The sequence below is a fragment of the Neophocaena asiaeorientalis genome, unplaced genomic scaffold (genome assembly GCF_003031525.2).
Source record: "Neophocaena asiaeorientalis asiaeorientalis breed wild unplaced genomic scaffold, Neophocaena_asiaeorientalis_V1.1 scaffold427, whole genome shotgun sequence".
Taxonomy (NCBI): Eukaryota; Metazoa; Chordata; class Mammalia; order Artiodactyla; family Phocoenidae; genus Neophocaena; species Neophocaena asiaeorientalis.
Genome location: NW_020172280.1, coordinates 4375107 through 4397969, shown reverse-complemented (window position 1 = coordinate 4397969; position 22863 = coordinate 4375107). Strand labels below are relative to the sequence as shown.

At 42.1% G+C, this 22863-nt stretch overlaps 1 long non-coding RNA gene across 1 annotated transcript in view; it reads right to left on the bottom strand.

The window, feature by feature from the left end:
- Positions 1–8391: 8391 nt before the first annotated feature.
- The window catches only part of LOC112412256 (uncharacterized), an 18056-nt gene continuing 3584 nt past the window's right edge, over positions 8392–22863 (bottom strand). The window contains exons 2-3 of the long non-coding RNA XR_003005765.1: positions 15158–15283; positions 8392–9097 (exon numbers count right to left, since the gene is read on the bottom strand). This is a non-coding gene — a long non-coding RNA (uncharacterized LOC112412256). The remainder of the gene's footprint in view (positions 9098–15157; positions 15284–22863) is intronic.

Here is a 22863-nt window from a genome sequence, read left to right as displayed (position 1 = left end):
CCTCAATTGTACAATTGTGCAAGGGCAGGGGTGAAAAGGGAACCTGATCCTCCATCACTGGTGGATGGAAATTGAACACAAGGATGGAAACTGATTCTGTCTTCAAACCATTCCTGTCTACATATGCCTTGGAATGCCGTTGAGTGACCCAGGGGTCCAAGTACCCCAGTGTGAAGTGTGCTGCATTAAAATTCACTTCCCCAAACCATGAGAGTGTAAACTTCCTCCCACTGTTTCATGCACTATCATACTGTATATTTGAAGTTCTTAATTTTTCTTTCGTTCATTCAACACATATTGATCAGAAGGACCAGAAATTTAGGGATGTGTGGTTTAGGGGATCCAGATTCTTATGTGGCCTTTCTCTAACATGCTTTCTAACAAACCATGTAACAATGAGAAGAACACTCCACCTTTTGGGGCCACAAATTTTATCATCTCCAAATTAAGGGTTAGATTACATATTCCCTAAGACCCCTTTTTGCTTTAACATTGAATCCCTTATTCTTTTCCCCTTTGTCTTAGTTCAGGCTGTCATGACAAAATACCACAGCCTGGGTGGCTTAGACAACAAACATTTATTTCTCACAGCTCTGGAGGCTGGAAGTCTAAGATCAAGGTGCTGGGAGATTCAGTTCTTGAAAAGGACTCTCTTCCTGGCTTCTACACAGCCATCTTCTCATTGTAACCTCACATGGCGCAGAGAGAGAGCTCTGGTCTCTTTCTCCTCTTATAAGGGCACTAATACCATCATCAGAGTCCCATCCTCATGACCTCAACTAAATCTAATCACTTCCCAAAGGCCCCACCTCCAAATACCATCACATTGGATGTTAAGGCTTCCAGACATGAATTCTGGGGGGACACATTCAGTCCATAACAGTCCTTAATGATTTTTCACAGTAACTGAAACAGGAAACCCTCCAAAAATGCACATCTATTTCAAAATTCAACGATTTCATTCCTCTCTGCTCCATCACTGGGCACTGGTGATGAATGTCTTAACGATGACTGCAGGGCTGCTTACCATGAGCAGAGTCTGAAAGTCTTAAGTGCAGGAGAAGGGCTTCCATAATCTGCAGACCAGATAATTAGCCTCTAAAGAATCAAAAGTTGAAAGTAACTATTTTAAATCCCCCAGCACCAAAGCAGTGAGTTTTGCACCATCCACTGCTACTTCTGGGTATTGCTGCCACTTCTTTGTACAGCCATCTTCAAATTTTTTGATGGATTCTACGTTGACATGCTGTTGATGTTTGCCAACACCTCAAGTTCACAGTCATTGTAATAAACAAAGTTCAGCTGACTTGAGGAATACTTAATACATTAAAAAAATTTCCACAATTCCTCCAGAGACATAATTATTATTAATTTTTACATTTGTAATTTGTAACTTACATGCGGTCAATAATTTCATGTTGGTCTATTTCTACACTAATTACCATTTATTGTGTATATACTCTATATACACAATGTAGTATGCCTTGTGCATTGCACCTGTAATCTGATTTTTCTTTGTGCAGACCACTGAGCTAGGCAGTGACCTCCCTTGGAGAGCATGACAGGTGGAGAGCATGACAGGTTGAATTATGTCTCCCCAAAATTCATATGTTGAAATCCTAACCTCCAGTATCTCAGAATGTGACCTTATTAGGGAATAAGGTCATTGCAGATGTAATTAGTTAAGAAAAGTTATACTGGAGTAGGGTGGGTCCCTAATCCAATAGGCCTGGAGTCCTTGTAAGGTGGCCATGTGAAGACAGAGACATAGGGAGAATGCCATGTGAAGATGGAGGATTATAGTGATGTATTTAAGAGCCAAGGAATGTCAGGATGGCTGGCAGAGGAAGAGATGAGGAAGGATTCCTCCTCTCCAGAACTGTGAGACAATACATTTTGCTCTTTCAAGCTACCCAGTTTGTGGTACTCTGTTATGGCAGCTCAGGGAACTAATACAGAGAGCTTCAGTGACTTACCCAACGCAAGTAATGAGTAGATGGCAAGTTAGGGTTTGGATGGAGGGCACCAATTCTGAAGTCCAAGTTTTTAATCAGCACCCCTCACTGTCTCCTTGAGAACAGTGTCTGCTTTACATTATACAAAAGAACTTTCCCGCTTTTACATATCCGTCATAATTACCTCTTATTACTCATGTCTGGGAGTAATGTAAAACAGCTTACCGAGCTATCACTTTATGGACAGTAGCCCAGAGGGAGTCATACATAGTAAATCTAGATGCACATTTTTTAGCACCTTTGAGACAGTTTTTGTACACAGGGAGACTATTCAGAGATTTACTTTGTTGTTTAAAGTCAATATTTAATGTATTAAAATTACAGATTATAAAATCTAATTTTAAACTTTAAAATTCAGTTGACTCATTATTCTATTTATAATTCAAATTAAAAAAAATTTTTTTTACAGAGGCCTATCAAGAAAAAAAGACCCCAGGGACTTCCCTCGTGGTCCAGTGGTTAAGGCTCTGTGCTTCCAGTGCAGGGGGTACAGGTCTGATTCCTGGTCGGGGAACTAAGATCACACGTGCCACGTGGTGTAGCCAAAAATAATAATAATTATTAAAAAAAAGAAAAAGTTTGATCCTCACTTAAAAAAAAAAGAGAAAAAAGGATCTCAGAATTCTGAAACTTTGCCATTTCTAAAAACTCTTATCACAGGAAAGGAGGAAGAGCCCTGGGGACTCGTATGCCTCAGTTCCTTAATCACCCACATTACAGGCTTTCTCTTGCATCTGCATCCCCATGACTACCTTTGAGCTCTTCCAAGGTTGGCCGGTGGTCAGCAGGGGAGAAGGACCGGGGAAGAAGAGAGATATGATGTCGCTCAGTAGATGGGGCCAAAGTGGAACTTTTAGACCAAAGGTAGCAAATTTCAAAAAGGCTGTTTGAAAGGGGTGCTAAAGATCAACAGCTGAGAAAGGTTACTGCATTTGTCCAGCTGGACTTTTAGGATATATAAAAGGGTCACGATCTTTCCCTGGAGGAGGAAAGTGTTAAGGACCTCTCTGTTAGCTGCAATTTTAATATTTAGACTACGAAATGTGGAGTTCGCTAAGAGGGAGGGGGTTCATCTCCTCATCATATTTCCCCCTTCTGTGGATGTACAAGGGCAAACATTTATACCTATATTTTATTAGGCTATGATAGGCTCGTATACTGGTGGCTTCAAACTACCCTCTCCTCTTGGTATTCATGACCTTGGGTTTTCCCTTCCCCCGAACCTGGGCTAGCCCTGGAAATTGTTTTAACCTATGATGCTGTGTCCAACTCCAGATTTAAGCCTAAGGAGAGCCAGCAGCTTCCATTTTGTCCTCTTGGGAGTGCTGACCCACCGTTAAGAAGACAAGCTACCCTGCTGGCAAGACCAGGGGGAGAGGTCACGTGAAACAAGAAAGGTCCGGAGAGTTAATGGAGAGAGAGAAGCCCAGCCTTCGCCGCTGAGCCCTGCTCCCGTCTGAGCCACTAGCTGAACGCAGCCGTATGAGTGACCACTGGCAAGACAGCAGAAGGACGGCCCTGCCGAGCCCAGCCCAAACTGCGGAACCATGAGCAAGTAAAATGGTTCTTGTTTTAAGCCACTAAGTTATGGGGGTGGTTTGTTGCTCAGTGATGGATAGTTGGCACTGTCTATCCACGTAAATGTGCCCTTCCAAGGATTAGAACTGTTCCTTCACCTTTATTGTAAGAGACCATTATGGGTTGAATTGTATCCCCGCAGAAGACATGTTGAAGTCCCAGCTCCCAGAACCTGTGACTTTTTTTCCTTGGAAATAGGGTTGTCGCTGATGTAATCAGGTTAAGGTGAGGTCATTAGGGAGGGCCCTAATCCATTATAGCTGGCCAACTTAGAAGAAGAAGAGAGACACACATAGGGAGGATGCCAGGTGAAGGTGGAGGTAGAGATTGGAGTGATGCATCTACAAGTCAAAGAATGCCAAGTGTTGATGGCTGTCCTCAGACGCTAGGAGTGAAGCATGAGACAGATCCTCCTTCAGAGCCCTCAGAGGGAACCGACCCTGCTGACAACTTGATTTGGGCCTTCTAGCCTCCAGCACTGTGAGAGAATATACTTCTGCTGTCTTCAACCACCCTGTTTGTGGCACTTTGCTATGGCAGCCCTAGCAAACGAATACAGAGAGTCTTGAAGACAACAGACGTGGCGAGAAGAGAGGAAGGAGGGCAGGGCCAGCACACAGGGCCCTGAGCCTGAGCCCCTCCTTCAAGTCTGCACCTGAGGTGCCTAGCTCACCTCACCCTGGCCCCTAGCAGCGTATTCTGAAGTAAAGATGATAAGAATCCTAACTAACATTAGCTCCGAGGTTTTCTAGTTTATTCCAGCTGTCCTGAAGTTACTTCTTCTGTATCTCCATGGAGTTTCTTCCATGTTCACTGTGGACTCCCCTATCAGTCAAAGATGGAACAGGGTCAACCCTTCTCCACCTCGTGGGCTGAAGCCACCACAGGGTGGTGAAAGCTGCCTCCTCTAAGTGACTCCAGGGCTGTCAGGGCCAACTTCGCTGCCGGTAGTTAAGAGGTAGCCAGGGTTTGCTGTCTCTGGCTCTCCATTTGCATCATGGGCCAGACCTGCCATGAGATGTCGCTATTCCCAAGGGTGGTGAAATGAACACATAGTCATCAGGGGTGATGCAGAAAAACTGCCTGGGTGAGAGGCAGTTATTTTTCCCCCTAATGTTCTTTTACAGAGAGTCAGACTTCTGGCAGGAATAAGTATGTCGGGGCACCCACACCCACTCTTTACAAACCCCGGAAGGTAAGTGACCTTTGGTAATGACAGCAATGTGTCCTCCAGGTACTAGAGGAAGAGCTGGACTCTGGATCTCCTCGTGATATTTGCATGTATTTTGAGCCAGTTGAATTGTGGCTCCCTGGCTTATAGATGCATCACTCATGATCATCGGAAGGGCCTCAGGCCATTTAAAACAAATTTACTTAACCTTTGCTTTGAGGTTTCATTTTCTTTCTTTCTACTTTGCCAGAGCTCTGAGGGCGGTACAAATTACATGGTTGCCATTTGCATACATGTTGGAAAACTTGTTCTTTAGAATGAGAACCTTGGGCTGAAACTATGTTAAGAGAAATTTCCTAGCAAGGAAATTCCCTAGTGAGACTATTTCTGGAACAATTTTTTGCTGTAATAATAGGATTGCCTTCCTGCAGAGGAGAGCCTTGGGCCATCCAGAGACTAGAAGTATTACAACTAAGTCATGGGAATATCGCATTGACCAAGGAAGTTTAAAAGACTCAGTTGCCAGGTTGGGGGGGGGCAGGTTTGATAACGTCACCGCTGGGTGCTGTGCGGGATGGCACTGGGTTCCCTGAACGACACCGCATACAAACAGGGCAAAGCGCACGATGAGAAGCTGCTAGATTAGAAAAGCCAGACACAAGCAAGCATTTTCTTAATCTGTTCCTTTGTCCCCTCTGTGCCCACGCATGCTGCCGAGTGCTATGCATTGTCTTGGACAGGGTAGAGGACACAGGGGCCATGGAAAACCCATCTGGCTGTACCTAGAATTTGTGACCGGATGGAGGAAGCAGCCCGCTGAAGTGCGGGCAGCCTTTTCTATCACAGCCTCCTTTTGTGAACTAGAGGTAGGGAGGGGCTGGATGAGGAAATGGCAAAGGTGCCAAGACCCAGGGCTGATGTTCTGTTGGGGAAGTGCCTTTAGCAGCTGCGTCAACCTAAGCTTTTCCCTTTTAAGTCAGCAGTGACCTGATTTATCAATACCAAGCAAAACCTTCTGGAGAACTAAGTAATTGTTACAAATCCAATAAACTAAAGTAAACCCAAAGTTCTCTTAGAAGTTTCAATACTGAGAACGACTTTCACCTTAAAATCATATGTTTAAGTCGATTGCACAAATACACATTTCAAATTGTAGTGAAAAGGCTGTCTTACAGGCAAAATACCAAATATGCAGACACGTTCTTAACATAAGGGTATTGACACTAGTGTTCTGATTCTCTTAAGCATTTCTGTACTTAATTCTGAATTTTTAATTCCCCCCAGGTTGAAAAACACTTATTTGTTTAAGGAAGATGGTCACCCTACCAGTTCACCAACATTCTCTACTGAGGGAGACTTACAGCTGAAGGCTGCCTGGATTCTCATTTGTGACCCTGATGGAACGTGCTTGGTTCTTGCTGTTCCTTTATGACTCCATGACAACAAGAGAGCAGTGGTCTCCCTGGATTTAAATTATGCACCTGACCTAATTCTTCTCTACTCCAGCAGGAGTAGACGGGAGGCTCCAGCTCCCACCTCACTGATAAACTTTAGATGTGTGAATGTTTTCTTCTTGTAACCCTGGAGACCTTCGAACGTGATGGGTTCCCTTCGAACGTGAAGGTCTCCAGGCCTCATGCAACCTTCTTTCATATTTAAAAAAGAGATGACATAACCCTTTCAGATATTGAACATTATAGATAATTAAATTTTGTATTTTTAGATGATTTTCAGTAACTGAAGGTTATTACTTATGAAGCTGGTCAACTGATATTCTCTTTCAGTCAGTCAGTGCTTTTCAATTGTTAATTTTCTACATTCTGTATTCTTCATTGATTTAATAAATGAGCCAACAACAGCAATAACAAGGCTCAATAAAAATGCATTCTAGGGCTTCCCTGGTGGCGCAGTGGTTGAGAGTCCGCCTGCCGATGCAGGGGACGCAGGTTCGTGCCCCGGTCCGGGAAGATCCCACATGCCGCGGAGCAGCTGGGCCCGTGAGCCATGGCTGCTGAGCCTGCGCGTCCGGAGCCTGTGCTCCGCAACGGGAGAGGCCACAGCAGTGAGAGGCCCGCATAGCGCAAAAAAACAAAAACAAAAAAACAAACAAACAAACAAAAAATGCATTCTATTCACCTGCTTTTATAGATTAAAAAAAACCCTGTTAATTCTCACTTTTTGCATCTCACTATGGACCCCATGGCTTTCCAGATTTAATGTATATCAGAGGGCACAGTCATTATTCTCTTTCTGAGGCTTAAATCGTGTCAGCTTTGGCAAGTGAGACCTTTTCATATGACCTTTTCAACCTGTCTTGTCGCCTAACGTATGATCTCACTTCTGGACAACTTTTAAAATCTTTGAACTTGATGGAATCCTGAAAAGTTTTTTATAAACTTCTCGCCTGTTGAGATCATGCCACGCTTACAGATATTACAGTGGTAGCGAATTGAATTTTGGATTTCTCTCATGGCTTTATCTGATTGAAGAGTTCCAGTTTTCAAGGTCATTCTGCTGACAGGACACACCTGGGTTTGAAACCCAGCATTACCACTTGTCAGCCATTCCTGGGCAAGTTTTGCCTCCATTCTGAGCCTATTTGCTCATGTAAACATGCAGATAATATTGATACCCATTTTAAGAGGTTTAATGAGAGGATTAAGTAAGATAATGTATATGTAGTCTTTATCACTGTGCTTGGAACATATAATTTAATAAACGGTACCGTGATGTTATTGTTAATATTATTTTATGTAAAAATGAACTCAGATGAATTAATGAGTAATGTCAAAATGTGTGTTCATGTTAAAGACTAAACATATATCACAACCTAACTGTCCATTAACAGAGGAATGGATGAAGATGTGGTGTATATATACAATGGAATACCACTCAGCCATTAAAAAGAATGAAATAATGCCCTTTGCAGCAACATGGATAGACCTAGAGATTGATACTAAGTGAAGTCAGTCAGACAGAGAAAGGCAAATACCGTATGATATCGCTTATATGTGGAATCTAAAAAAAACGATACAAATGAACTTACTTACAAAACAGAAATAGACTCACAAACATAGAAAACAAACAAGACAGAAATAGACTCACAAACATAGAAAACAAACATAGAAAACAAACAAAACAGAAATAGAGTCACAAACATAGAAAACATAGACTCACAAACACAGAAAACAAACAAACTCACAAACATAGTAGGGGAGGGATAAGTTAGGAGTTTGGGATTAAAATATACACACTACTACATATATAATAGATAACCAACAAGGACCTACTGTACAGCACAGGGAACTATACTCAGTATCTTGTAATTACCTATATTGGAAGAGAATATAAAAAAGTATACATATATATATATAAATCATTTTGCTGTACACCTGAAACTAATACATTGTAAATTAACTATATTTCAAAAAAATTTTTTTTAATTAAAATTAAAGACTAAACATAGACTTTCACATACATTTCTCTCTTCCCCAACCTCAGGCTCCTGCCACCCCAGCTCCTGAGAAGTGTTTGCCCCCCTTGGAGAAAGTCTAGCATGAAATGTTAGGTGAGCCAACGCACACTGTGAAAGAATTCACAGAAATATTATCAAGAGGAGAAAAAGAGTTTTTATTCACTTTCCAAGAGAGGAAAGGGGCCAGACTCATGGAGTGGCTTTGTCACCAAGGGGTGGGCGTTTGAATCTTTTATTGGGCTTCAAAGGGCAAGCTGCAATAGATAAAGAAAGAGGGGGTGGGTTCATATCTGTTTTGGTCCCCAGCTGTATCCAAGCTGGCTGCGCTTCTATAGGATGTGGTTTTTCTGAGAATCTGTAACTTTCTGTCTTCAGTAACTTTCCAGTCCTTGGATGTCTGAAACGGACTTACTAGGGGCCCTGGACAGGACGTCCCTCGATTTTGAATCACACTAGGTGGGTTTCCCCGAGATGTTACCTCATGTTGAAATTCCACAGCCTCCGTGAGAAGTCAAGAGTTTCAGTGTACCTCTGGTTTTCTGAGGTGAAATTTCTTCGGAGGGGGAAGAGACACGGAAGCCTGGCGGGCCTACGAGCTGGGAGGGGGGGTGGGCGCTGGGGGCAGCCGGAGGGCAGTTTGGAGCTTTAAATAGAGAAGCTTCAGACTTGAGTCGCGTGTTTCCTATTCTCAGTTTCGCCAAGGATCGTCTCTCGTTTCCTCTCGCCTCGTTCTTTGCATTGCATTAGTCAAATGCTGTCTCCTTCAAATTCATAACGTTTCATCCTCCCTTTTGCTGTCTTGGAAACAGCTCCTCATTTCCAGCTCCTCTCTTTGATCTCTCTGCCTTCTTTCAACCTCTTTTTAAAAATAAAAACAACATCAAATGAAAATCCTAAGAAGTCTTCCTTGAAAAACGCAGATTTACAAATATGCATATTTACGAACTTTCTCTTTAGGAATGAAACAGACTCCTCCTTTTTAACTTTTTTTGTCGGTGCACTGTTTTCTCTGTTTCTGATCAAATGCAAGACCACCTCTATTTTCTTTTGTGGCACCTAGTATGTTTTATTGACTGTATTATTTCAGTACATTTATATTAATGTTGAAATTAATTGGGGGCATCTGCCTCGTCTCTGACTGACAGCTTCATGTAGAAGCTTAATATGTACACCTCAACCACACAGCACTCTGCCATAGGATAGAAAGAATTCCACGTTTCAGCTGGTGAGCTACTCATCTTAAGGAATATCTCATATAGTAAATTTCTGGTACAATTAAGCCTAATTTAAGGCCCAACGTATAATAAGCTGAGCTTTGAGAAGACTTAGGATAATTGTTTCACATCTGAAAGCATTCTCAGAGATCACCAAAGCCTTAGATTCTTGGGGGCTAATTCATTTAAGAGAGGAAATTAACTCGATAGCCAAAGCAATTTACCATTTTAAAAAGGATATAGAAAATTCCTCTAAAACATGACAGATTGACAAAAATCGATGTGCACACATCTCCATGTCCATTACTGGGGTAGCTAAGGACACCTGCACACAAAGCCTCTGGGCTCTGTGGCGGATCAGCGGCAGTGGATTGGGGTCCCTCTCCTGGAGATGTGCCCAACTTGTTCTCTTGTCATCAAATTGAAGAAGTGGCCTAGTGGAGACGCTCCCTCTAGGTCAACGTGTGATAAATCAATAAATCATTAGCCAATCAAATAGTGTCACTCCTGGCTGAAAAACTGCTAAGCAGAACTCAATTCTTCCGAGCAGACTGGTAAGAAAGGCCGAGTGTTTTCTACAGCCTCTCCGTATTCATTATTTCTTCCCGGTCTTGGATGCCTGAAGCCTCTTTTTAATAACTTAAATCTTCATGTGTCACATCCTGTCTGAATCTCAGGGTTTCTGAAAGAAACTGAGAATAGGATTCAAAAAGCCAGGTTTCCAGTAGTCCTGTATCTTTGCAACCTGTCTTCCCTTTGCTCTGGAGAAAGGACACTGACAGTCAGTGTGCTGTATGCACCACTAGAGGGCACTTTGACACTTGCTTTCAAATCTACAGTTTTTCAGACGCCCCAGATTGCAAATATCTGTATCTGCTGTTGTGTCTACACAACAGTAACGTTTCATAGTTGCTCTAATGAAATGCTCTCCCTGTCCAACAATGACACGCTGCGATTCTTAACAAATATTGGTTGATGATGGGGATAGTTGCAAGAGAGTCTAGTTAATTAAGAGGAAATTGATAAAGGTGTTACACTCCAGTCGTGGGCAGAATTTTAAAGGCAGGGATTAGAAAAAAAACTCAGAAGAGATGCTGCCTATGCTTTGATTGTCTGCCTTAGTAGGAAAGCACCCAGAATAATACCGTGATTTACCAGACAAATAGGGCAGACTAAAGGGTAAGCCCCATCTGACACAGACGTATGGCTGGCAGTCACCAGATAAATTCAGACCCTGCTGAGGAGGAAGGACAGACAAACACTGGGATTATAAATATATCCCAAAGAACTTGGGTTAAATAGGTCTATTGGATACTACAGGTAAGAAAAGAAGGGCAGTAAATTTAAAAGGGTTTAAGGTCAGCAGTGTTCTCCTACCCCCTCCCCCAATAGTCTAGAGATCATCTGAGGCTGGGGCTAAGCAAGCATCAGAAGTAGAGGTGGGTTATGCTTCCTCCTTTTAGACAGAAATGACTAATATTTGAAAGGACAGTGAGTGGAGAGTTGTCACCATACACATACTTACTGAGAAACTTGAACAAACACTCAACACAACAAAAACAAAGAACTGGGACTTGGAAATTTTGGAGAATGACCACAGAGCACTGCATAAAAGAGATACACATCCTTATGGTAGCACGTGATCTTGAACAACCCAGCCTCACCACTCTGACTGCCTGTCTCAATACAATTCTCTCCATCCCTTCCCGTTTCCAGGACACAGACCTCATCCCTGACCTCTTTGACTCTAGGAACAATCTATTCGCTTAGAGTCTTAACTTATATTCCCCTTGACAAAAGTTCCATGTATCATCTGTGACCCTGGGCATTATGGCTAATTTTCAGGTTACCTCCTCTCAATGCACCTGATCTGTATCCCCATTCCCATAGACAGCTTCAGTTGCAATGGTCTCCCTATCTCCAACCCTGTCTGTACTGGCCTTACAGGTGAGAGTTTTGGAAGTCAGGGACACCTGTTTTTTGTATTCTCTCATAAACCTAGCAGAGGGCTTTTACATAAAATCAATATTTCAGATTTGAAGTAGAACTTAATGGTCATCTGGTCTACCCTTCTATTAGACAGTTAATGTTGAATGCTCAATGACTATTAGGATCCTATCAACCTTTAAAATTTCCTTTATGAGATGTTTAAATAAAACTACTAAAAACATTTGTGTATAGGTTTTTGCATAAATACACATTTTCCTTTCTCTGGATAAATATCCAGGAGCACAGTTGCTGGGTCATATGGTAGACATGTGCTTAGTTTTTTAAGACGCTGCCAAGCTGTTTTCCAGAGTACAATTTTACATTCCCACCCGCAGTCGACGAGTGATCTAGTTTCTCTGCATCCTCGGCAGCATTTCCTGGAGTCACTGTCTTTTACTGTAGTTATTCTGTTGGGTGTGTAGTGATCTCCCTGTGGTTTTAGTTTGCGTTTCCCTAATGATGTCGAACATATATTCATGTGCTTATTTGCCATCTGTATGTGTTCTTCCGTGAAATGTCTGTCTGTGAATTTTGGACTAGTCTTCTAATTGGGTTGATTTTTTTTTTTAAGGGCCATTTATTTATTTTTGGCTGCATCGGGTCTTTGCTACTGCACACGAGCTTTCTCTAGTCGCAGCGAGTGGGGGCTACTCTTCATCGCGGTGCGCGGGCTTCTCATTGCCGTGGCTTCTGTTGTCGCGGAGCATGGGCTCCAGATGTGCGGGCTTCAGTAGTTGTGGTTCGTGGGCTCTAGAGTGCAGGCTCAGTAGTTGTGGTGCACGGCCTTAGTTGCTCCGCCGCATGTGGGATCTTCCTGGACCAGGGCTCGAACCCATGTCCCCTGCATTGTTAGGCAGATTCTAAACCACTTCGCCACCAGTGGGAAGCCCTGATTTTTTTTAACCATTGAAACTATAGAGGTCTTTATATCATTTAGATATAACTCCTTGTCAAAGATGTGGTTTGCAAATATTTTCTCCCAGTCTCTAGCTTGCCTTTTCATCCCCTTAACAGGGTCTTTCACTGACAAAAGTTTTTAATTTTGATGTTCAATTTATTAATTTTTTTCTTTTATGAATCATGCTCTTGGTGTCAAGTCTAACACACTGCCTAGCCCTAGATCCTGAAGACTTTCTCTGATGCTGTTTATCTAAAAGTTTTATAGTTTGATGTTTTACATTTAAGTCCATGATCCATTTTGAGTTAATTTTTGTATAAGGTGTGAGACTTAGGTCAAGGTTCAATTTGTTTGTTCACGGATGTCCAATTGCTCCAGCACCATTTGTGGAAAAGGTATTTTCATTTTTTGACTGATTATAGACAGTACTGTATTTTTAATTTTGTATTTTTAACTCAGCACTATGTTGAATATAAGTAATAAAACCAGAGATCCTTCTCTTGTTGCCAGTCTCAGGGAGAAATTAGTCTTTCAACATTAGGTATAATGTTAGCTGTAGCTTTTTGTAGCTTTTGGTACTGTCTTTGCTTTTGTTATCAGGGTAAGACTTTTTTCATAACCATGAATTGGAAAGTGATCTTTCCTCTTCTCTTTTCTGGAAGAGATTGTGTAGAATTGGTCCTTTGGTCCTGAGATTCCCTTGCTAGTCTGCCTTCTTTTCTCCACCTTTCAGAGTTTTCTTACCTTTGTCTTATATATAACGTCCAGGGGTTTCAGTCGCATTAGCAGAAGGGATAGTGAAAAGTACTTCTCCATCTTCCCAGAAGAGGAGTTCAGTTTTCCCATGTTTTAAATGAGAATGTTGGTCTATAATGTTCTCTCAAGATCTTTTAAGCTCAGTACATTATGTTATTCATGATATATTAAACCCTCATTTGCTTTTTCTTCGTGTTTACTGGGGCCCTGTAATCATTATGCCATAAACATGTTTTCTAGTTCCAACTTTATAATGTACCTACTCACTGCCACATGCTTTCTGCTCGGATGGGGAGAAACAAAGCAAAGTTCTTGAGATGGTATCACTGTTTCCTTCAATAAAAAGCCCAGCCCATTGTACATTTTATGAGGTGGTGATTGCTTTGGGAGGAACCCTGCTTTAGAATGTGGAAGGTCCAGGAACTCCCAAATGAGGTGGAGAGTCAAAGAGTTGAGAACCCCTTAGAGGGTAAACTATCCTTTACCCAGAAGCACAGGCTTTATTCACTAAAGACATTTCTCATAACATTAAAATGCAAATTCAAACACTGCCTGTAAAAACTGACACCAGCATATGTTTTCAGAATTCTTCGTCTTTCCATTTGCAAGCTCACGTCCCATACAAGATGGTTTAGTCTGAAACCGGCTCCACTGGCATGTATAGCAGTGTTAAAACTTGTTCAAATGTTAATGCAAGTGATTGCTGTTAATTTCCTGTTTACCCTAATACAAAAAATGTGAAACTCTATTCATTCAGCCAGCATTTATTCTCCTCCCAGATAGATCTCCCACCAGTCTCTCATTGCCTCCCTCCTTCTTCTCTTTACCCAGACTCATTCCTACAGAAATGTCCTTCACTCTATTCATTTCTCCCATGCTTCCACTACCTTTGTTCAATTATTTACCAATGGGTTTAAAAAAAATTTTAAACAAATATCATAAAATTTTATATTGATTATCAAACAGCAACATTTAATCTTAGCAGAATAAAAATTATTCCATATTTCAATCTCGGACGCGCAGGCTTAGCAGCCATGGCTCACGGGCCCAGCTGCTCCGCGGCATGCGGGATCTTCCCGGACCGAGGCACGAACCTGTGTCCCCTGCATCAGCAAGTGGACTCTCAACCACTATGCCACCAGGGAAGCCCATTTCTTAGTTGTATTTTTATAGGGATGATTTTTTTCAATATAGTAGTCTAACTTTAAAAATTGAGATATAATTCATATACCATAAAAATTACCATTTTAAAGTGTACAATTCAATGGTTTTTAGGATATTCACAGGTTGTATGAGGTCCATGGAGGTACTGAGGGAGTTGATGAATGAAGAGGGTGCAGGGTGGAATTTGAGGGAGTGGGCAGCCATGTGATGTCCTAAAGGATACAGAAATAAAGGAGAGAGTGTAGAGGTGATAATGAAAGTCCTGGGAGGGTGTGATCCCTCCATGCCAAGATGGAAATGCAGAAGAGCAGAAGGTCCCAGCAGGTGGAGGAAGTCAATCAAGGAGTCCTTAGCCTAACAGAGTTTAAATCAAACTGGGGAGCAAAGTGCGTTCATGTACAAAGCAACTGGGACCCCTTCCATGTAACTGTGCTGGTGAATCTCAGGGTAGGGACAGAGCCCATCACTCCTCTGCGGGTAAAATTTGCCTCAAGTCTACTCACAGTTGGCACAGTCATGGCCTCTTCTCCTCGGAGCCATTGGTCATACTATCTTTCCATCCTAAATGCCACCCCTAGAACCTCCCATTTTTCATTGCCCGCCTCATGTCCTCTAGGAAATATTTCCCAGTGATCTGCCCACAGTGAGTCTTCTCTTACTGCATCATTAAGGAAATCTCACCATACGGAAGTCATCATATATTTGCCAGCAGTCTGATCACCAGCTGCCAGATAACCTTGACCTTGCAGCCTAACCTGCCTCATCTGTAACTGTCAGCAGCTTTCATTATCAACATTTCTTTCCAAGTGATCATTTAAAGGATCATCATCAGTGTAACAGTCTGCTAGCGCTGCTAAAACCAAACACTATAAATGGAGTGGCTTAAACAACAGATACCTATTTTCTCACAATTCTGGAGGTGAATGTCCCAGATCAAGGTGCTGTCAGGGTTGGTTTTTCGTGAGGTCTCTTTCGGTCTTGCAGATGGCCGCCTTCCTGCCGTGTCCTCACATGGCCTTTCTTCTGTGAGTGTGCAGGGAGAGAGAGAGAGAGAGAGAGAGGAGAGAGATCTCTGGTATCTCTTCCTCTTCTTATAAGGACATCAGTCCAATCAGGTTAGGATCTCATTCTTATGACCTCATTTAAACTTAACTGCCTCCCTAAAAGCCCTATCTCCAAATACTATCACATTGGGGTTTAGGGTTTCAACATATGCATTTGGGGGGGAACACAATTCAGTCCATAACACCAGGAAAAGACTGGGGATCCCTGCCATAGAAAAAAAAAAGATCTAGAACATATACTTGACTTCTATATTTCCATGGACTTAAGGAAGGTAAAAAGTGGTCTCAATGGAATAATTACATGTACACACACAGATAGAATAGGTCATCTTCAAACATTTTTCACATATACCATAGTAATTTTGATAGTAATAGTAATGCTATACAATAGTAATAGTAATGTTATATGATAGTAATAGTAATGCTATCCAATTCCTTGCATTTTTAAAATATTTATTTAACTAATTCATTCAGTTATTTGGTTGTGCCAGGTCTTTAGTTGTGGCCGGCAGGCTCATTAGTTGCAGCTCGCCGGCTCCTTAGTTGTGGCACGCATGTGGGATCTAGTTCCCTGACCAGGGATCGAACCCAGGCCCCCTGCATTGAGAGTGTGGAGTCTTAACCACTGTGCCACCAGGGAAGTCCCCAATTCCTTATATTTTTAAGACTGTCACCTAAAAGGTTTTATCATAAGTTTTAAGTTATTGCAAAAGATTAAATGTCTGGTTTGATGTATGGCAAATATTGAAATTTAAAAATAAAACTGTGATTACTCATTTAATCATCACCATTTAAAATACACAAGTTCTTTTTTTAATGAATGTAAATTTTAAATTTCTCCTTTTTCTCCTTGAACTTGTATCTCAATTCTACTTCCCCACAGAATTATATCCTGTTGTAATAATACATTTTATACTTCAGAGTCATTTACCGATTACCCTATCATATTTTTCTTCAACAAAAAGAATAAAATTAGTTTTAAAAAAATTCCTGTGACTAAAGGTTAAACATTAATCTGGATTGAGTTACTATTACTTTATTATCCCTACACAATTGATCAAAACAACCTATATATTTCATATACTTTGAAAAGGATAACGACATGTAAAAAGTAAACTTTTATTGGAAATTCATCTATTAATGAGATGTGTGCTTCCTCCACTGAGTTTATATACCTATGAATGAATATTACTTCCAGAGCTCTCAGACACAATTAAACATTAATTTGATTCCTATTCTTGCTTTTATAACTAAGTGTAAACACTGGACAACTAGCTCATATAAATTGTAGGACTTTTTGGCCTCCATAACCACGTGAACCAATTCCTATAATAAATTTCATCATATAAATTGTTGGATGAGAATTGGTATACATTTTTTTTGTTTTTCTTTGCGGTACGCGGGCCTCTCACTGTTGTGGCCTCTCCCGTTGAGGAGCACAGGCTCCAGACGCGCAGGCTCAGCGGCCATGGCTCACGGGCCCAGCTGCTCCGCGGCATGTGGGATCTTCCCGGACCGGCGCACGAACCCATGTACCCTACATGGACAGGCGGACTCTCAACCACTGTGCCACCAGGGAAGCCCTACTTTTGTTCTTGCAAATCACTCAGTTCTTTGAACTCAGAATTGCATGCTAAGAATCACATGATGATCCCTGCCCCTGCCCCTCCTCCTCTCCTCCTTTCTCTCTCCACCCACCACCCCTCTTTCTCATATGCCAGTTTCTCTCCAAAGCATGTTACATGAATTATTTTATGTAGTCTCCTAGCAACTCTATAAAGTAGGGCCTTTTATTATTCCCATTTTACAAATGAGGAAATTGAGGAGAAGATTGACTCTCCAAGTCACAAGTTTAATAGATGGGAGAGCGTGAATTCCAAGCCAGGCAGAGCCTGCACCCCTAGCCACGACCCGTTACACAGTAGGTGGTGCAAGAAAGTCCAAGTCTGTCTCAGTGCTTGGAGCACATATTTGTCGGCCAGTTCTTTAATGAGAGCGAAAACCCCAGAAATAGGAACATTCTATAAACATTGTTTAAAAGTTCATTCAACGCATCTTCAGTCTCCTGGAGATCTGCTACCCAGCAGCTCCTGAACAAAAGACTCAGCTGCCTGGTCGGTGATCTTTAGAAAGCTAGCTGGAGGAATTGTCACGATGTAAAGGTCCTTTCACAGTATTTTCAGGGATTGTCAGGCAGTGTTTTTCACCCTTTCCATCCCAGCAAAGTACAGACCGGCTCTGACTCTCCGTCCTGGACAGCCTCGTATGTCCTATATCCAGGGCTTCAAATGCCCAAAGAGTTGGTCTAACTCAGCCTCATCGCCCCCTGCTGAGGTCTGGTCTCTGGGCTTCAATTTCTACGCCAGGCACCACTGAAATGCTGTTTGGTTAAGTCAACCCTGTGTTAGGATCTCAGGGTACTGGATGGGTGTCAGCAGCATATTTCTCTGCTTATTTTCTTTGGATTCTAGTAGTTATATCACGGGCAGTGTTGATGTGCTAGGGCTGCCGTTGCCTACTATTCAAGAAATGAGGATTGGAGCTGTTGGCAGAGGTCCTGTGTGCATTAGGGAGGGAGGGGGGTGAAGGGTGTGGTTGGAGTCATGTTTGGAAGTAAGAAGAGCCAATGGAAAAGCTTGGGTCTTGACTGTGCCCGACTGGCCAATGAAATGATCCCGTTTGGGTAACTGGCTGTGCAGGCCTGGAGTCTGGCTAGCAACAGCCCTGTACATCTGGCCACACTTTGGCCTGTCTGTGGCAGCTGATTTTGGGCTTCACGGCTATTAACCAGAGTCAGGAGTAATGTCTTTCATTCTGAGACGTCTAAACCCCCAACCACAGGCCTGTGTTCCTCCAGGGCAGAGGGCAAATGCAATTACATCTGTGACCAATTTACACAGCTGGGAGCTCAGCCTCCTGACAGAAACATTTATTTGAGATTCAAGTCTCCAGGGAGCTGGGGAGGCAGACAGGAAGTGAGGTCCCTCAAGCCTTTGTTGCTTGCTACTCTGAGCCTTGAAAACAAAACACAACAACAGAAAATGTCAACTTTGGCTTTTATAAGCTAAAAATGAGACCACTCTCTCTACAAACCAGGAGGATTTTCGAGGCAGAGAGGAGAATAAGAATATTCAAATATGACCTGGCTGCCATTGAGTAAAGAAGACTCATCCACACCAGTGTGGGCAGGTCTCGTCGAATCCACTGAAGGGCCAAATAGAACAAAAAGGCAAAGGAAGGACATATTTTATCTCTCTCTTCTTGAACTAAGATATACATCCTCTCCTGTCCTTGGACATCAGAGCTCCTGGTTCTCAAGCCTTCAGACTCTGGGACTTATGCCAGTGGCCCCCTTGTTCTCAGGCCTTTGGCCCCAGGCTGAATTAACTATCAGCTTTCCTTGTTCTCCAGTCTGCAGATGGCAGATTGTAGGACTTTTTGGCCTCCATAACCACGTGAACCAATTCCTATAATAAATTTCATCATATATATATATTTATATATGTGTGTGTGTGTATGTGTGTGTGTGTGTGTTATATATCCAGAACAACATATATATATCCCATTGGTTCTGTTCTCTTTAGAACATTTACTAATATATCCACCAATGGACATTTGGGTTGTTTTCACTTTTAACTATTATGAACAATGTTGCTTTGAATATTAGTGTATAAATGTTTATGTGGACATACATTTTCATTTTCATTTCTTTTGGGGATATATGTGGGAGTAGAGCTGCTGGGTCATATGATAGTTCTGTTTAACTATTTGAGGAACTGACAGTTTCTCAAAGCAGTCGTACTATTTTATGTTCCAACCAGTAATATATGAGGTTCCAATTTTCTCTACATTCTTGCCAACACTTGTTATTTTCTTTGAATTACAGCCATCTTAGTGGGTGTTAATTGGTATCTAACTATAGTTTTGATTTGCATTTCCTGATTGCAAATTATGTAGAGCATCATCTGCTTATTGGCCATTTACATATCTTCTTTGAAGAAATGTCTATTCAGATATTTTGCCCATTTTTTAAATGGGTTGTCTTTTTGTTGTTGAGTTACAATCGTTCTTTATATATTATAGATATGAGTCCCTTATCATATATATGATTTACAAAAAATTTTCTCTCATTCTGTGGGGTTATTTTCACTTTCTTGATGATATCCTCTGGAACACAAAAGTTTCAAAATTTAATTGTGCCCAGTTTGTCTCTTCTTTATTTGCTTATGCTTTTAGTATCATATCCAAGAAACCACTGCCTACCCCAAGGTCACAAAAATTTACACCTATGTTTTCCTCTAAGAGTTTTAGTTTTAGCTATTGCATAGGTTTTGATCTATTCTGAGTTGTATATGGTGTTTGATAGGGTCCAAATTCTTGTTTTAAATTTATTTTTGCATGTCTACCCATTGTCCCAGCACCATATGTTGAAAGACTATTCTTTCCCCATTGAAAGGTCTTGGCATCTTGGTTGAAAGGCAATTGACTCTAAACGTGAGAGTTTATTTCTGGACTCTCAAATCTATTTTATTGATCTATATGTCTGTCCTTATGCCAGTACCACACTGTTTTGATTACTGTAGCTTTGTAATAAGTGTTTAAGTTGAGAAGTATGACTCCTCCAACTTTGTTCTTTTTTTCAAGATTATTTTGGTTGTTCTGGATCCCTTCAAATTCAATTTCAATATGAATCTGGGGTTAGCTTGTGAATTTCTGAAAAGAAGTCAGTTGGGATTTTGATAGAGATTGCACTGAATCTATAGATCAATTTGGGTAGTATGGCCATCTTACTAATACTAAGGCTTTTGATCCATGAACCTGCGGTATCTTTCCACATTTTTAGTTCTTATTTAATTTGTTTCAACAATGTGTGTAGTTTTCAGAGTGTAGTGGGTCTAACCTTTTTGGGGGGTTAAATTTATTCCTAAGTATTTTATTATTTTAATGCTATTATAAATGAAATTCGTTCTTAATTTCACCTTTGGTTTGCTCATTGCTCCTGCATAGAAATACAGTTGATTTTTGCATAACCTTGATGAACTCATTTATTAATCCTAATGGTTCTTTAGTGGATTCCTCAGGATTTTCTATAACCACAATTAAGTCATCTGAAAATATAGTTTAATTTCTCCCTCTCTAACCTGGATTCCTTTATTTCATTCTTGCCTAATTGCCCTGGCTAAGGCCTTTTGTATCTCAGCTGTCTAAGGAGCTGAATTTCTGTTATCAGACATCACAGAAGTGCTCCAGCTTCTTTAGCCAGGCAGCTAATGCTTAATATTCAGCTTACCCCCAAATCGAGAGACACATGCTCCCCAGGGTATATTTCAATAGAGCAAAACAAGTCTCTGGCACTAATCAGGCATGTGCTTGGTCAGTTTACTACAGTGTTCCCAGGTAGCGAGTTGGGACACCAGGAAAGAAAGAGAAGAGGAACGGCTTTGGATGTAGAATCCTTTCTGTGAGGGCTAACACCCTTAGCACTGCAGCCAGAGAGGGAAATGGAGGAGCTCGCAGAGGAAGAGATTGGGGCTCACGCAGACAGAACTGCAGCCATGACCTGGACAAACCTCCCGGCTCCTGCCCGCCATCCGCACTGCCCACTGCAGGTCGACACAGAAAAGAAAATCACTGCTCTTTCAAGCTACTAACCAAGTAAGCTCTTTTCTTCTCAGACTTGGAGTCAACAAATCCTGTAGGCCATCCTAATTAATGAGGAAAGCTCCAAGTCAGGCATGTTTTTCTAATGTTTTCAAGCATTCTGTGCTTCTAGCATTTCCCTGATTGGCTGGGCTCTGGAAGGTATCCAGAGAGACCTCTGAGATTGTACATACTTGTGGCGGCTGTTTGCTGTGAGGTGGAAACAGACCCTCCTCCCTCACTGGAGGTAACCTCGCGGCCCCCATGACTTCAGCAACTAGATGAAATAAACATCTTGGTTTGCAGGCAAACTGTGCAGAGCAGGCTTTGTGGGGCAGTCCTGCAAAGGTGGAAGAGCTATTCAAAGGTTGCCAGAGCCCGAGAATAAACTGGCTTTGATGAGGCTTATGGACACAATCCAGTTTTTAGCAAAATCCATGCCCAACCTCCTTGAAGTGCCCCATTGAGAAAACGGCTTGAAAATAGGTTGAATGACACGGGGTGCAACATCGGTAGAATAGATTTAATGAGCCAAAAAATGTGGTTTCAAATGCCCCTCTGAGTGCCACTGCCTGGCTTTGCCAGCGGATGTAAAAATGTGCACTGGGGAAAACTCAGAGAGACACAAAGCAGTGCTTATGCAAACTCTAAGCCAGTCAGTTGCATTCATGTTCAAGTCCAGAAAATTTACTCATGTGTAGAAAGATATGTCTGAGCTGAAGGGGGATTGTTTATGGTCCTGACTGCACGGTAGGGTTGGGGGCAGGGTGTGTGCAGAAGGAAATCTCTCGGATCTCCTCCAGAGAGTTTTTGGCTGTGCTTTGCCTTTGGCTCCCAGAAACGGGGGAGGAGGTTGTTTACGGTACAGTCAGATCCTGATTATTCAGGGGCTGATTATCCATTTCATGGATTCACTGGCCTTGGGCCTCTCCTCCTTTTTAATGGTTTCCTGACTTTTGGGGATGCTGTTACTCAGCTGATGCCAAATAGTAGAAAGAATGAAAAGAGACTAAAAATATTTTTACCGTATATGAGCAATTCCTATAAAGGATTTCATCAGGAACAGGGAGCAAACTGTGTCATTAAAATAGAAGCTGGGGCTTGTTGGGGGGGATTTCTTTCTCTGTTTTCTGTATGTGGTGTCTTGAGCCCCTGCTGCTGTTGGGACTCCATAGCAGATTTGCTGGGGAAAGTTCTGGAAGGCAATGCTCATGAAGTGAAGATGAGGAGAGGAAGCAGCCAGCTGGGCTCACAGTAAGGAATGTTGACTACAGAGAGTCAAGCAAGGCAATGGACCCTGAAGAAACATTTGAGCTCTGACTGCACTTGGTCTACAGCTGCTTATGTGTCATCAGTAGGATTCAAGCTCCATCAAGCTCTTAGACACCAACTGATCAGACACTTGGTAACGATGACTTGAGGGGGGTCAGTAACAAATGCCCAGAGGCCAGAAGCAAAAGTACAGATCTGTGAGGACATCTGGTGAAGCCAAACCCCAAGAAAGTCATGGAAATGGAAAATGAAGATATTCATTTCCACAGGAGAAGTTGCATTAGCCATTGGGAAGGAAAGGGGGATGACCTTTCATAAAATTAATGGCAGAAGAATCATATGACTTAAAAAATACCTTCCTTTAATAAAGATTTCTTAGAAGGAACTAACTCTTTTATGTTAATATACTGAAGGTTAAGAATTGATTAATGGGGCTTCCCTGGTGGCGCAGTGGTTGAGAGTCCGCCTGCCGATGCAGGGGACATGGGTTCGTGCCCTGGTCTGGGAGGATCCCACATGCTGCGGAGCGACTAGGCCCGTGAGCCATGGCCGCTGGGCCTGTGCGTCTGGAGCCTGTGCTCCGCAACGGGAGAGGCCACAACAGTGAGAGGCCTGCGTACCGCAAAA